The sequence below is a fragment of the Bos indicus genome, chromosome 28, assembly GCF_029378745.1.
Source record: "Bos indicus isolate NIAB-ARS_2022 breed Sahiwal x Tharparkar chromosome 28, NIAB-ARS_B.indTharparkar_mat_pri_1.0, whole genome shotgun sequence".
NCBI classification, from domain to species: Eukaryota; Metazoa; Chordata; class Mammalia; order Artiodactyla; family Bovidae; genus Bos; species Bos indicus.
This window is the reverse complement of record NC_091787.1, coordinates 33,980,055-33,991,819: the sequence shown is the minus strand read 5'-3', so window position 1 is coordinate 33,991,819 and position 11,765 is coordinate 33,980,055. Positions and strand designations below refer to the sequence as shown.

Here is an 11,765-nt window from a genome sequence, read left to right as displayed (position 1 = left end):
GGATATCACAGGCTGAGTAGAGTAAGGAAACAGCCACGCATAGAGGTGGGCCAGCACATAGTGTTGGAGCTTCAACAAGATAAGAAAGGGATCCTCACTGAGAGGCAGGGGAAGGGTATGCTAGGCAGTGACCACGATGGGAAATTAATTACATACACAGCATTGATCAAACAGTGGAATGTATTATAGACGATGGAATGGGAACCAATTTTCTCATGACGTAGAAGACAGTTACAACAATGGAAAGAGAGAAAGTTAGAATGTACCCATGGGGCATGGTTGGAATTGGAGACATTAAAGTCATGGTTTTATGAACATGTATGTTTTTAACATATAAAGATAAAATAAATGCAGATGCAAATGTGTGACTGCATGCTTATATTTGCATGTCCATGAAGGAGAACTGGGAGAAGCGACACGGCAGTGCTAACGAGCGCACCCAGGATCCAGACTTTGACTTCTAAGTACTATTCTCCACTGAAAGGTGCCACGCCCCTTAGAGAACTGGCCAATTCCAGGGACATCTTGGATCACCAAAAGTTAAGGAAGCACTCAAAGAATGATGGGGACAAAATAAAAGAGACACGGAAGCTCACTTGAAGGGGCACCTACTGGCAAAACTGAGGACAACTGAAGTACCAGAATAAATAATGACATTAATGGATTATAGTTCACTGCATAATATAAATCTGTAAGTTTATATGATAAACATATACAAATGAATAAGTTGAAAGTTTGAAGAGGAATAAGATATTTACATAGTCTCAAAGTATCTCCCTGTGAAATATGTATTAATTTCCAAGGGGAAAGGTGATTTTCCAGTGGGCAGAGCTGGCAGACACCACCTTAGTCAAGTGATCAAAGCTTCACTCTGTAATGAGACCAATCCAGATCATGTGTGAGCTGATGGGATGCTCAGGATTTTCCTGGCAAGAATACTGGAGTGGGTTGCCATTTTCTCCTCCAGGGGACCTTTCTGATTCAGGGACTGAACCCCAATCTACTGCATCTCCTGCACTGCACGCAAATTCTTTAATGCTGAGCCACCAGGGTAGCCCACCCAACATGGATAAGATGAAGCAAACAAGAGGAAACATGAAAAACACACTTTGATGGGCATTCAACAAAACAACTGATCTATGTTCTTTCTTCGACAGTGTCAAGGTCATGAAAGCCTGAGGAGCAATTTCAGACTGGGGACAGTAAAGAAACACAGCTACGTGCCGTGCATGATTCTGAACCAGATCCTTCTGCTGCAAATGACATTACTGGAACAATTAGCAAAAGTTGAATGATGTCTGAAGAATAGCTGGTACCCGTATTTCAGTACAAGGTCAGCGTCCTGATGTTGATGGTTGTATTGTGGTCATGTACGAGAAGATCCTTGTTGGTAGGAAATACACACTAAAGTCCCCAAGGATAATGGGCATCAGGTCAACAACTTACCCTCAAATGAGTCTGGATAAAAATGTCTTTGTACTGTACTTGCATTGTTTTTTATAAGCTTGAGATTATTTCAAAATAAAAGCAAACAACCACATAAAAATGTAAGAGACAAACTGGAAAAATGCAAATCACAGGACAGAAAAATAGTTACATCCTCAACATATAAACAATGCTTCACATTGTATTAGAAAAAAACATGAATGCCCAGATGGGGAAAAAAATGAAAAAAGATGAACAAATAATGCCAAGAAATAAATGTTCAGGAAACATGAAAAAGTTTACCTTCTCTGGAAAAGAAATGAAAATGAGACACTATAATTTGGGGCCCTTCAATTTGCAAAATATATTTTTAAATAATAATATTTCATCTTGGCAAGAGTGTGAGAAAACAGGTACTTTGATTTACAGCTGGTGGGAGTATAAATTCACACAATTGCAGAGGACAGTTTAGCGATTTGTATCAAACGCCTTAAAATTTTGCTAAGCCATTGCCCCAGTAAATCTATTTCTAGTAAAGTCTCCTTAGGAGATAGTCACAAATGTTCACAAATATTTATTACAGAGTTGCTTGTAAAGAGAAACAACTTAATTAAAGGATCAGATAGATTTACCACAATATATCCAAACAATAGAATACTATGACAACCATTAAAAATTATTCAATCAAATATTATTTAATGACAGCTGTGCATATAAATGTAGCTGTATTAGCATTAATATTTAAATTCTGGTGGCTCTGAGCTCCCACCTGCATAACTTCAAAGTGTTATCACCTCCCTCCACTAACCTCCCCCAGTTGTTTCTGGGAGATGCTGTAGGTGGCTCGTGTGCCCTCAGAAGCGACCCACTCCCCTGGGAGGACCGTGGGCAAATCAAAGAGGCTTCATGCACCCAGGACCCTCTACCTGGCTTGATGGGAACTGCCTGCTTCGGGAACTGCTCCCTGACCCCATGCCACTCTGCCATTCAGTTCTAGCCCCACAATGACACTATGCGGGACCTAGCCCCAAAGCCAGCCTCCCTGAGCTCTGAGTCTCACCACAACTTTTATTAACGCTTTTCAATCAGCTTCTGCCCCATCCCCTCTCCCATCAGGGCCAAAATCCAATTCTTCAGGCCAGACAGGGGTCTCCCTTCTTGTTCCACCCATGTGCCACCCTTCCAAAAAAAAAAATCTCCTCCGCAAAACTGCAGAAAAGTAAATCTCCTTCTGCGTAGATAACTTCTGGGGGTGAGAGAGGCCATGAGATTTTCCAGCTTCTTCTCTGAGGAATAGACTTGTGAGTCACAGGGTGTGAGCATCTCTTGACTTCTCCATATAATTGCTTTCAGTAACCATGGGCCAATTTGCTCTCCCACCAGCCCCTGCCCCCAGCAGTATGTAAGTAACAAGACCGGGATCTGTTTAGAAGGTTCAAAATGAGGACTGTCTCTGCCACAGTGGCCTCCTTGGGCACATCTTCCTTGGCTGCTAGAGTTGTTCTTAGGAATAAAAAGTGATCAAATGGCACCCCTTACTTAAAAACACAAGTGGCAATCACCCCCATCTCATCTTTGGTTGTTCTTGGTCCTCTCTGGAAAATCTGAGCTGTGTTCTTGGTGGCTCTGGATCAGAGAAGCATCTCTGAAGTGCCCTGGCAGGATCCCTGGGGTGAGCCAGTCCCTGCCCCTCTCACCAGGTGGCCCTGAGCAGGTCACTTCCCCCTGGGGAGTGAGGCAAGGGGATCCTGCTGGACAGTCTCTGAGGCTCCTTCCGTCTTCAAGCTGCGTAACTAAACCTTTCTTCTGCCTTTGCACCTGGCAGACAACATCAGCCACAAATGAGCTCTTGGGGGCCACATCCTGGCTCCTGACCAATGCCCTCACCAAGTACATCATGCAGGTTGTGCAGTGGGATCAGATCAGATCAGATCAGTCGCTCAGTCGTGTCCGACTCTTTGCGACCCCATGAATCGCAGCACACCAGGCCTCCCTGTCCATCACCAACTCCCAGAGTTCACTCAGACTCACGTCCATCGAGTCAGTGATGCCATCCAGCCATCTCATCCTCTGTCGTCCCCTTCTCCTCCCGCCCCCAATCCCTCCCAGCATCAGAGTCTTTTCCAATGAGTCAACTCTTCACATGAGGTGGCCAAAGTACTGGAGTTTCAGCTTTAGCATCAGTCTTTCCAAAGTAATCCCGGGGCTGATCTCCTTCAGAATGGACTGGTTGGATCTCCTTGCAGTCCAAGGGACTCTCAAGAGTCTTCTCCAACACCACAGTTCAAAAGCATCAATTCTTCGGCACTCAGCCTTCTTCACAGTCCAACTCTCACATCTATACATGACCACAGGAAAAACCATAGCCTTGACTAGACGGACCTTTGTTAGCAAAGTAATGTCTCTGCTTTCAATATGCTATCTAGGTTGGTCATAACTTTCCTTCCAAGGAGTAAGCGTCTTTTAATTTCATGGCTGCAGTCACCATGTGTAGTGATTCTGGAGCCCAGAAAAATAAAGTCAGCCACTGTTTCCACTGTTTCCCCATCTATTTCCCATGAAGTGATGGGACCGGATGCCATGATCTTCGTTTTCTGAATGTTGAGCTTTAAGCCAACTTTTTCACTCTCCACTTTCACTTTCATCAAGAGATGGTGATTTCCCAAGGTCACATCTGGGTCCTGCCTTGGCTCAGGGATGAAAGATGCATGGGACCCCCATAGCCTCATCTCTCTACCCTGGTTCCCTGAGGTGCCTCCTGCCAGGAGCCCTTCCATAGGAGTTCCAAATGAGAATCTTTGTGCCTTCTTTCTCTCTTGATTTTCTTCCTTACTGTGTTAACGAACAGAGTGATCTGACCTGAGTCCTGGCTGTCTTTTGGGCCTGTGTTGACCTGATCACTTAAACTCTCTGAGCTTCGGTTTCCTCATGTATAAAATGATGGCAACAGCACCTAGCCCACAGATCTACTGTGAGGTCATAATCTCACAGATGAGATCACACACCTGTGGCACTTAGCATAGAGCCTGGCTTACAGGACACACCCAGTAAATGAAGATAAATACTATTAAACCAGGGCCCCCTGTGGGCAGTGTGGACCCCACCATGGCAAGGTTAGCCTGAGCTGGGAGAATTTAGCTCCTCCCAATTTGTTCCTGTTTACAGAGAAGGGCTTTTGGGAAAGCCCAGCCTGCTGCTCAGCACTGAAGCAAATGGAAAATGATCTCAGCCTGTCCTTGAGAGGAGGACACATCGGCCTGGAGAGGCAGAAGCAAGGACCAAGGGGCGAGGCCCACCTAGGGAGGCAGAGGCTCAGGCAGAAGCATCCAAGCCCACGTGCAGGTCCAAAGAGGCTACACTCTGGCACTTCTCATGAAGGCTTTGGTGTTTTATTTAACTAGATTTGATGGAAGGGTTTTTCCCTCAGAAATCCTCCTTGTACACTGTATGTCCCTCTCCTTGTACACTGACCACAGTCTGCATGCACAGATATGAGCACCCCTGGCAGGCCCTCACCCCACTAATGTAATCACCCTAGTGCAAGGACTGGGCTGAAATCATCCCTGGATTTCCATGAGACTAGTTCAGAGGCTTACATATGAGCACACTCAACAAGCAGGCTTTCCAGGTGGCCCAAGGGGTAAAGAAGCCATCTGTGACTACAGGAGCCTCGGGAGACAGAGATTTGACCCTTGGGTCAGGAAGATCCCCTGGAAGAGGAAATGGCAACCCCCTCCAGTATTCTTGCCTGGGAAATCCCATAGGCAGAGGAACCTGGCAGGCTACAGTCCATGGAGTCATAAAGAGTCAGACACGACTGAGCATGCACATAAGCACACTCAACAAACACATGTGTTTATCAAAAATCTTCAAGTATTGGGACTTCCCTGGTGTTCCAAGGGTTAATAATCCACCTTGCAATGCAGGGAAGCAGGTTCAACCCCTGACTGGGGAACTTAGAGCCCACGTGTGGAGGAGCAACTCGGCCCTTGTGCCGCAACTACTGAGTCTGCACACTCTGGAGCCTGCACGCCACGACTAGAGAGTTTGTGCGCCAGAACAGAAGACCCCAAGTGAGGCAGCTGAAACCTGATGCAGCCAAATAAATAAACATCTTAAAAAAAAAGAATCTCCAAATATTGATTGAACACCTACTTACCATGGTCCAGGGCCTTGGTAGGTACTGGGCAAATAGATGTGACCATGCTTTGACTCTGACCTCAGGCACCTCATAATCCAGTAGGGAGGATAGGACATAGTCAACTGTGAGAGCAGCCAAAGCAAGAGGAAACAGAGCAAAGGCACGGAGGCAAGAGGGTGCTTCATGTGTGGAGTGTGATGAGTTGGCTGGAGCAGCTGCAGCTGTGACTACAGGGAGAGGCTTAATGTGATAAGGCTGGAGAAATGGGCTGGGCCTGAAGGTCACCAAAAACAAGGGTCTTTCTGAGGCAATAGAAACCCATGGAAATCTTCAATACAATGAGTCTACGACACAGTCACTCAGGGGCAGCATGGAGAATAATTTGAAAGTTAAATGTATGAATAAACAACAAGATCCTACTGTATAGCACGGGGAACTTTATGTAATACCCTATGATAAACTATAGTGGAAAATAATATGAACAAAAATATATATGTGTGTAACTGAATCACTTTGCTATACAGCAGAAACTAACACAATATTGTAAATCAATTATACATCAATAAATTTGTAAATTAAATGTATAAGGTAAGAAAGTGATAAAGCTCAATACAATGATTAGAAGTTAAAGCTGAAGGAAAATTTTCCAAAAGGAGATCAAAAATACAAAGGAAAAAGAAGGGAAAAAAAAGACAAAGCTAGAGAACCAACCCAGGAAGTCGAATATATATAATTATAAGAGTTCCCAGAAAGACAGAACCAAAGAAACAGAGGGAAGGAAGTCATCCAAGAAATAATTTGGGAAAATTTCCCAGAAATAGAGGGCATGAGTTTGTAAACTAAAAGTTCCATTAACTGCTCAACACGATGGATTAAAATAGACCTTCAGCACAGTCTGAAGGTCAACGTTTAGACTTCTGGCAACAAGAAGGGCCCACAAGCTTTCTCAAGGTTTTACAAGAGAGAGAAAAAAAAAGAAGGTAGCATACTCAGAATTGAGGAGCAGAATGACATTGACTTCTTTACATCACTGGAAACCAAAACATAATGGTGAAATGTTCACATTTAAGAAAAAAAGGAACTTCAGGCTACACTGGTGGCTCAGTGGTAAAGAATCCGTCTGCCAGTATAGGAGACAGGTGTTCGGTCCCTGGTCCCGGAAGATCCCACGTGCCGCAGAGCAACTAAGCCCGTGAGCCACAACTATCGAGCCTGTGCTCTACAGCCCAGAAACCATTACTACTGAGCCCATGTGCAGCAACTACTGAAGCCTGCGTGCCCCAGAACCCACGCTCTGCAACGAAAGAGGCCACCGCCATGAGAAGCTAGCACACCACAACCAGAGACTAGATCCTGCTCGTCGCCATTAGAGAACACCAGCACAGCGACAGAGACTCAGCCATCACAGCCAAAAATAAATAAATAAAATTTTTAAAAAAGAAAAAAATGAACCAACGCTGAATATCCAACAAGTGTGATTTTCAGAAAGGCAAAACTTTTGCCTCTTGTAGATTTTTTCTTAAAAGCTATTGAAGGATGTGCCCTGCCAAAACAAAGTTGTAAACTAAAATAGAGGGATACCGAAAATATAGGAAATGGACACAGGAGAAACAGGAAGTGCATCTCCAGGATGATGACAAAGGAAGGCCCCAGGAGGAGGCAGTGGCCAGACACAGGGCACCGCCCGTTCTGAAGGCACCAGTCAGAGAGTCTGAGTGACAGTTTCAGGACGAAGACATTGATAGCGTGTGTGATGCATGTGAAAGCCTGGGAGAAAGCACAGGGAGCAAAGACTCCGGAGCAGGATTAGTGATCCTCAGATAGATGGGCAAGCAGGCAAAAGAACAAGATAGTTACTAGCTCTAGGTAAAACAAAAAGTTGCGCATGAAAGGAAAAGGAAAGTGCGCTACGTGGAAGTAGTTGTCTTAAACGAGAAACATACGTGACCCTGACAGTGCAAAACGGCAACAGTTCACCTATTCAAATGTATACATCTGAGTCCTCCTCCCCTCTGTCCAGCTTCCCCAAAGTGCCCGAAACGGACCAAGCTAAGGAATCGATGCTTTTAAACTGTGGTGTTGGAGAAGACTCTTGAGAGTCCCTTGGACTGCAAGGAGATCCAACCAGTCCATCCTAAAGGACATCAGTCATGGGTGTTCTTTGGAAGGAATGATGCTAAAACTGAAACTCCAGTACTTTGGCCACCTCATGCAAAGAGTTGACTCATTGGAAAAGACTCTGATGCTAGGAGGGATTGGGGGCAGGAGGAGAAGGGGATGACAGAGGATGAGATGGCTGGATGGCATCACTGACTCGATGGACGTGAGTCTGAGTGAACTCTGGGAATTGGTGATGGACAGGGAGGCCTGGCGTGCTGCGATTCATGGGGTCGCAAAGAGTCGGACAGGACTGAGCAACTGAACTGAACTGAACTGAACTGAAACTCAGATATCACCCTCTGTTCCTTTCCAAGTAGGCAGTTTCCCTTCCAGGAACAGGAGTTATTTGGCCCCAGTGGGGGGAAAGAAAAAACAGGAAGATAAATTTGAAAAGAGACCTGTAAGACTGAAAGAGAGAAACCTGGTAATTAGTGCTTCAGACAGATAATAAATTCCGAATCTCACAAATAAAGCTTTACGAGTTGAGTGTGTATAATTGATACCCCAGTCTGGAGAGTCTATCAGATTGCCTTAATCCCACTTTTTGTCTTATGCATTTTAAATTATGCAGCTCTTTTGAAAACCAGAAATACTGCCTTTGTACAATCAGACAGCTCACTCCACAGGGTGCCAATTTAGGATCTCCACAGTGGGTTTGGCCAGAGACGCTTGCCTTGAAGTCTGGAGATGTGTATCCAGTCAGACCATGGCAATCAGTGTCGGGGTTCAAGCCTGCGCCATTCTGTCTGCATCTGCTGCCTACAGACCTCTCCAACCCGGCAACTCTGCAGGGAGACAGCCATCTGCGGGTCACCAGGCAGAATGAGAACAGTGCCAGCACTAGGCAGGTGAAAGGCTCAGAATTCTCAAGCTATCTGGCTACCCCACTAGAAGCATGTCCAGCTCCAACCACCCTTGTAGCGCAGGGAGCAGGTGCTAGACACTTCTCAGGTCCAGATGTTTCTCACTGCAGAATGGGTACAGGACTCGGCCTTCTCCATTCGTAATCCCATTTGATCCTCATTACAGCCCTGTGTAGTAGGTGACACTATTAGACCCATTTCACAGATGAAGAAACTGAGGTTCAAAGAAGCACTGTGCTTTGCCCAAGACTATACAGCTAAGAGACAGTAGAACTGGGATGGGAATGCAAGTCCACCTGACTCCAAGAACCACTGTATTATGCTACTCTTGAGGACTTGCTCTGGGCCAGACCCAGAGCTGGGCCTTGGAGATTTAAAGAGAATTAGGATGAGGTCATATCTTTTTTGCCTTCTCATACTGTTCATCACTATAACCAAAGCTAGTGGAGGTGATGGAATTCCAGTTGAGCTATTTCAAATCCTGAAAAGATGATGCTGTGAAAGTGCTGCACTCAATATGTTAGCAAATTTGGAAAACTCAACAGTGGCCATGGGACTGAAAAAGGTCAGTTTTTATTCCAATCCCAAAGAGGGGCAATGCTGGAGAATATTCAAACTACTATACAATAGTGCTCATCTCACATGCTAGCAAAGTAATGCTCAAAATTCTCCAAGCCAGGCTTCAACAGTATGCGAACCGTGAACTTCCTGATGTTCAAGCTGGATTTAGAAAAGGCAGAGGAGCCAGAGATCAAATTGCCAACATCTGCTGGATCATGGAAAAATCAAGAGAGTTCCAGAAAAACATCTACTTCTGCTTTATTGACTATGCCAAAACCTTTGTGTGGATCAAAACAAACTGTGGAAAATTCATCAAGAGATGGGTATTCCAGACAACCTTACCTGCCTCCTGAGAAATCTGTATGCAGGTCAAGAAGCAACAGTAAGAACTTGACTTGGAATAACAGATTGGTTCCAAATCAGGAAAGGAGTAGGTCAAGATTGTATATTGTCACCCTGCTTATTTAACTATATGCAGTGTATATCATGCAAAATGCCAGGCTGGATGAATCAGAGCTGGAATCAAGATTGCCAGGAGAAATATCAACAACCTCAGATATGCAGATGACACCGCCCTTATGGTAGAAAGTGAAGAAAACTAAAGAGCCTCTTGATGAAAGTGAAAGAGGAGAGTGAAAAAGTTGGCTTAAAATTCAACATTCAGAAAACTAAGATCATGGCATCTGGTCCCATCACTTCATGGCAAATAGATGGGGAAACAATGGAAATATTGAGAAACTTTATTTTGGGGGGGCTTTAAAATCACTGCAGATGGTGACTGCAGCCATGAAATTAAAAAGCCTTGCTCCTTGGAAGAAAAGCTATGACCAACCTAGACAGCATATTAAAAAGCAGAGACATTACTTTGCCAGAAATGTCCATCTAGTCAAAGCTATGGTTTTTCCAGTAGTCATGTATGGATGTGAGAGTTGGACTATAAAGAAAGTTGAGTGCTGAAGAATTGATGCTTTTGAACTGTGGTGTTGGAGAAGTCTCTTGAGAGTCCCTTGGACTGCAAGAAGATCAAACCAGTCCATTCTGAAGGAGATCAGTCCTGAATATTCACTGGATGCTGAAGCTGAAGCTCCAATACTTTGGCCACCTGATGTGAAGAACTGACTCACTGGAAAAGACCCTGATGCTGGGAAAGATTGAAGGCAGGAAAAGAAGGGGACGACAGAGGATGAGATGGTTGGATGGCATTATTGACTCAATGGACATGAGTTTGAGCAAGCTCCGGGTCTTGGTGATGGACAGGGAAGCCTGCTGTGCTGCAGTCCATGGGGTCGCAAAGAGTCGACATGACTAAGAAACTAAACTGAACTGAAGATGAGGTCCCTACTATTAAAGAACACATCTCATAGAGGAGTCAGGCACATAAACGGTTTCAGCACACCACAGTGATCTCGTTAGAGGGCTGGTGCGCACAGGTCCAAAGGAGAATGACGGGGGGCGACAGTGATGTGTAAGGGGCTGTCCTACTCCCTCCTCGCTGGGATAAACCTGAGAAAGGGTAGATTTGAAGAAGTAGGAAGTTGTCTTCAAATCCCTGTTAGGCATGGTCATTCTAAACAACCCCCAAAATTCAACCTGACCCAGTGTGCAGAGACTGTGGAAAAGTCAGTTGGCTGTGTGAGGAAGGAGCTGAGTTGGGAGGGGCCACTTTGCAAGAGAGCAAGGTCCCTGGTGTGGAGAAGTCTTTGAGCTGAAACCAGGCCTCGTTTGTCAGGAACATAGCTCAGAAGATTCTCAAGCTGGGAGAAGGGGACAAAGGAACTGATTCTCTGTTCTGATCTATCTTCCTGTTCTCAGAACATTTTTTACCACTTTTAGTCATCTGAAAAACTGGGATGTATGCCCGTGCCTCACCAAGTGGTTGAAAGTGAAAGTGAAAGTTACTCAGTCCTGTCCGATTCTTTGTGACCCCCATGGACTATACAGTCCATGGAATTCTCCAGGGAATACTGGAGTGGGTAGCCTTTCCTCTCTCCAGGGGATGTTCCCAACCCAGGGATCAAACCCAGGCTTCCCGCATTGCAGATGGATTCTTTACCAACTGAGCTATCAGGGAAGCCCCACCGAGGGGTTGGGAGGACTAAATGGGAAACGAGGGCTCAGAGCGGTTAAGTAATTTGCCCAAGGTTACAATGCATGTGAGTAGGGGCACAGGGTCCCTTTCACTGCACTTTTAAAATTAATTTATTTATTTTAATTGGAGGCTAATTACTTTACAATATTGCGGTGGTTTTTGCCCTACATTGACAGTCACTGCGTTTTTTTGAGTTGCTAAGTCATATCTGACTCTGTAGTCCACCAGCCTCCTCTGTCCGTGGGACTATCCAGGCAAGAACACAAGTGGGTTGCCATTTCCTTCTCCAGGAATCTTCCCAACCCAGGGATTAAACCGTGTCTCCTACGTCTCCTGTATCGGCAGGCAGGTTCTTTACCATTGAGCCGCCTGGGAAACCTTTTTTCTGCGTAGTTTTCCGTTTAAACCAGCAGGCCATCCCTTCCTCCATGGTGGTCCCATTGCATTGGTGATGCTATTGGTGTTTAAGGTGAAGGAGTGAAAAAGATGGGAGTTAGATCTCTCTACCTGGTCACTGACCTACAGT

The 11,765-nt window shown here is 45.2% G+C and overlaps 1 protein-coding gene and 1 long non-coding RNA gene across 4 annotated transcripts in view; both read right to left on the bottom strand.

Annotated features, from left to right (window-relative positions):
• RPS24 (ribosomal protein S24) overlaps positions 1-11,765 on the bottom strand; it is a 257,955-nt gene that overhangs the window by 68,641 nt on the left and 177,549 nt on the right. The gene's annotated exons all lie outside the window — the stretch shown is intronic.
• The window catches only part of LOC139180440 (uncharacterized), a 142,085-nt gene that overhangs the window by 37,540 nt on the left and 92,780 nt on the right, over positions 1-11,765 (bottom strand). The window lies entirely within an intron of this gene.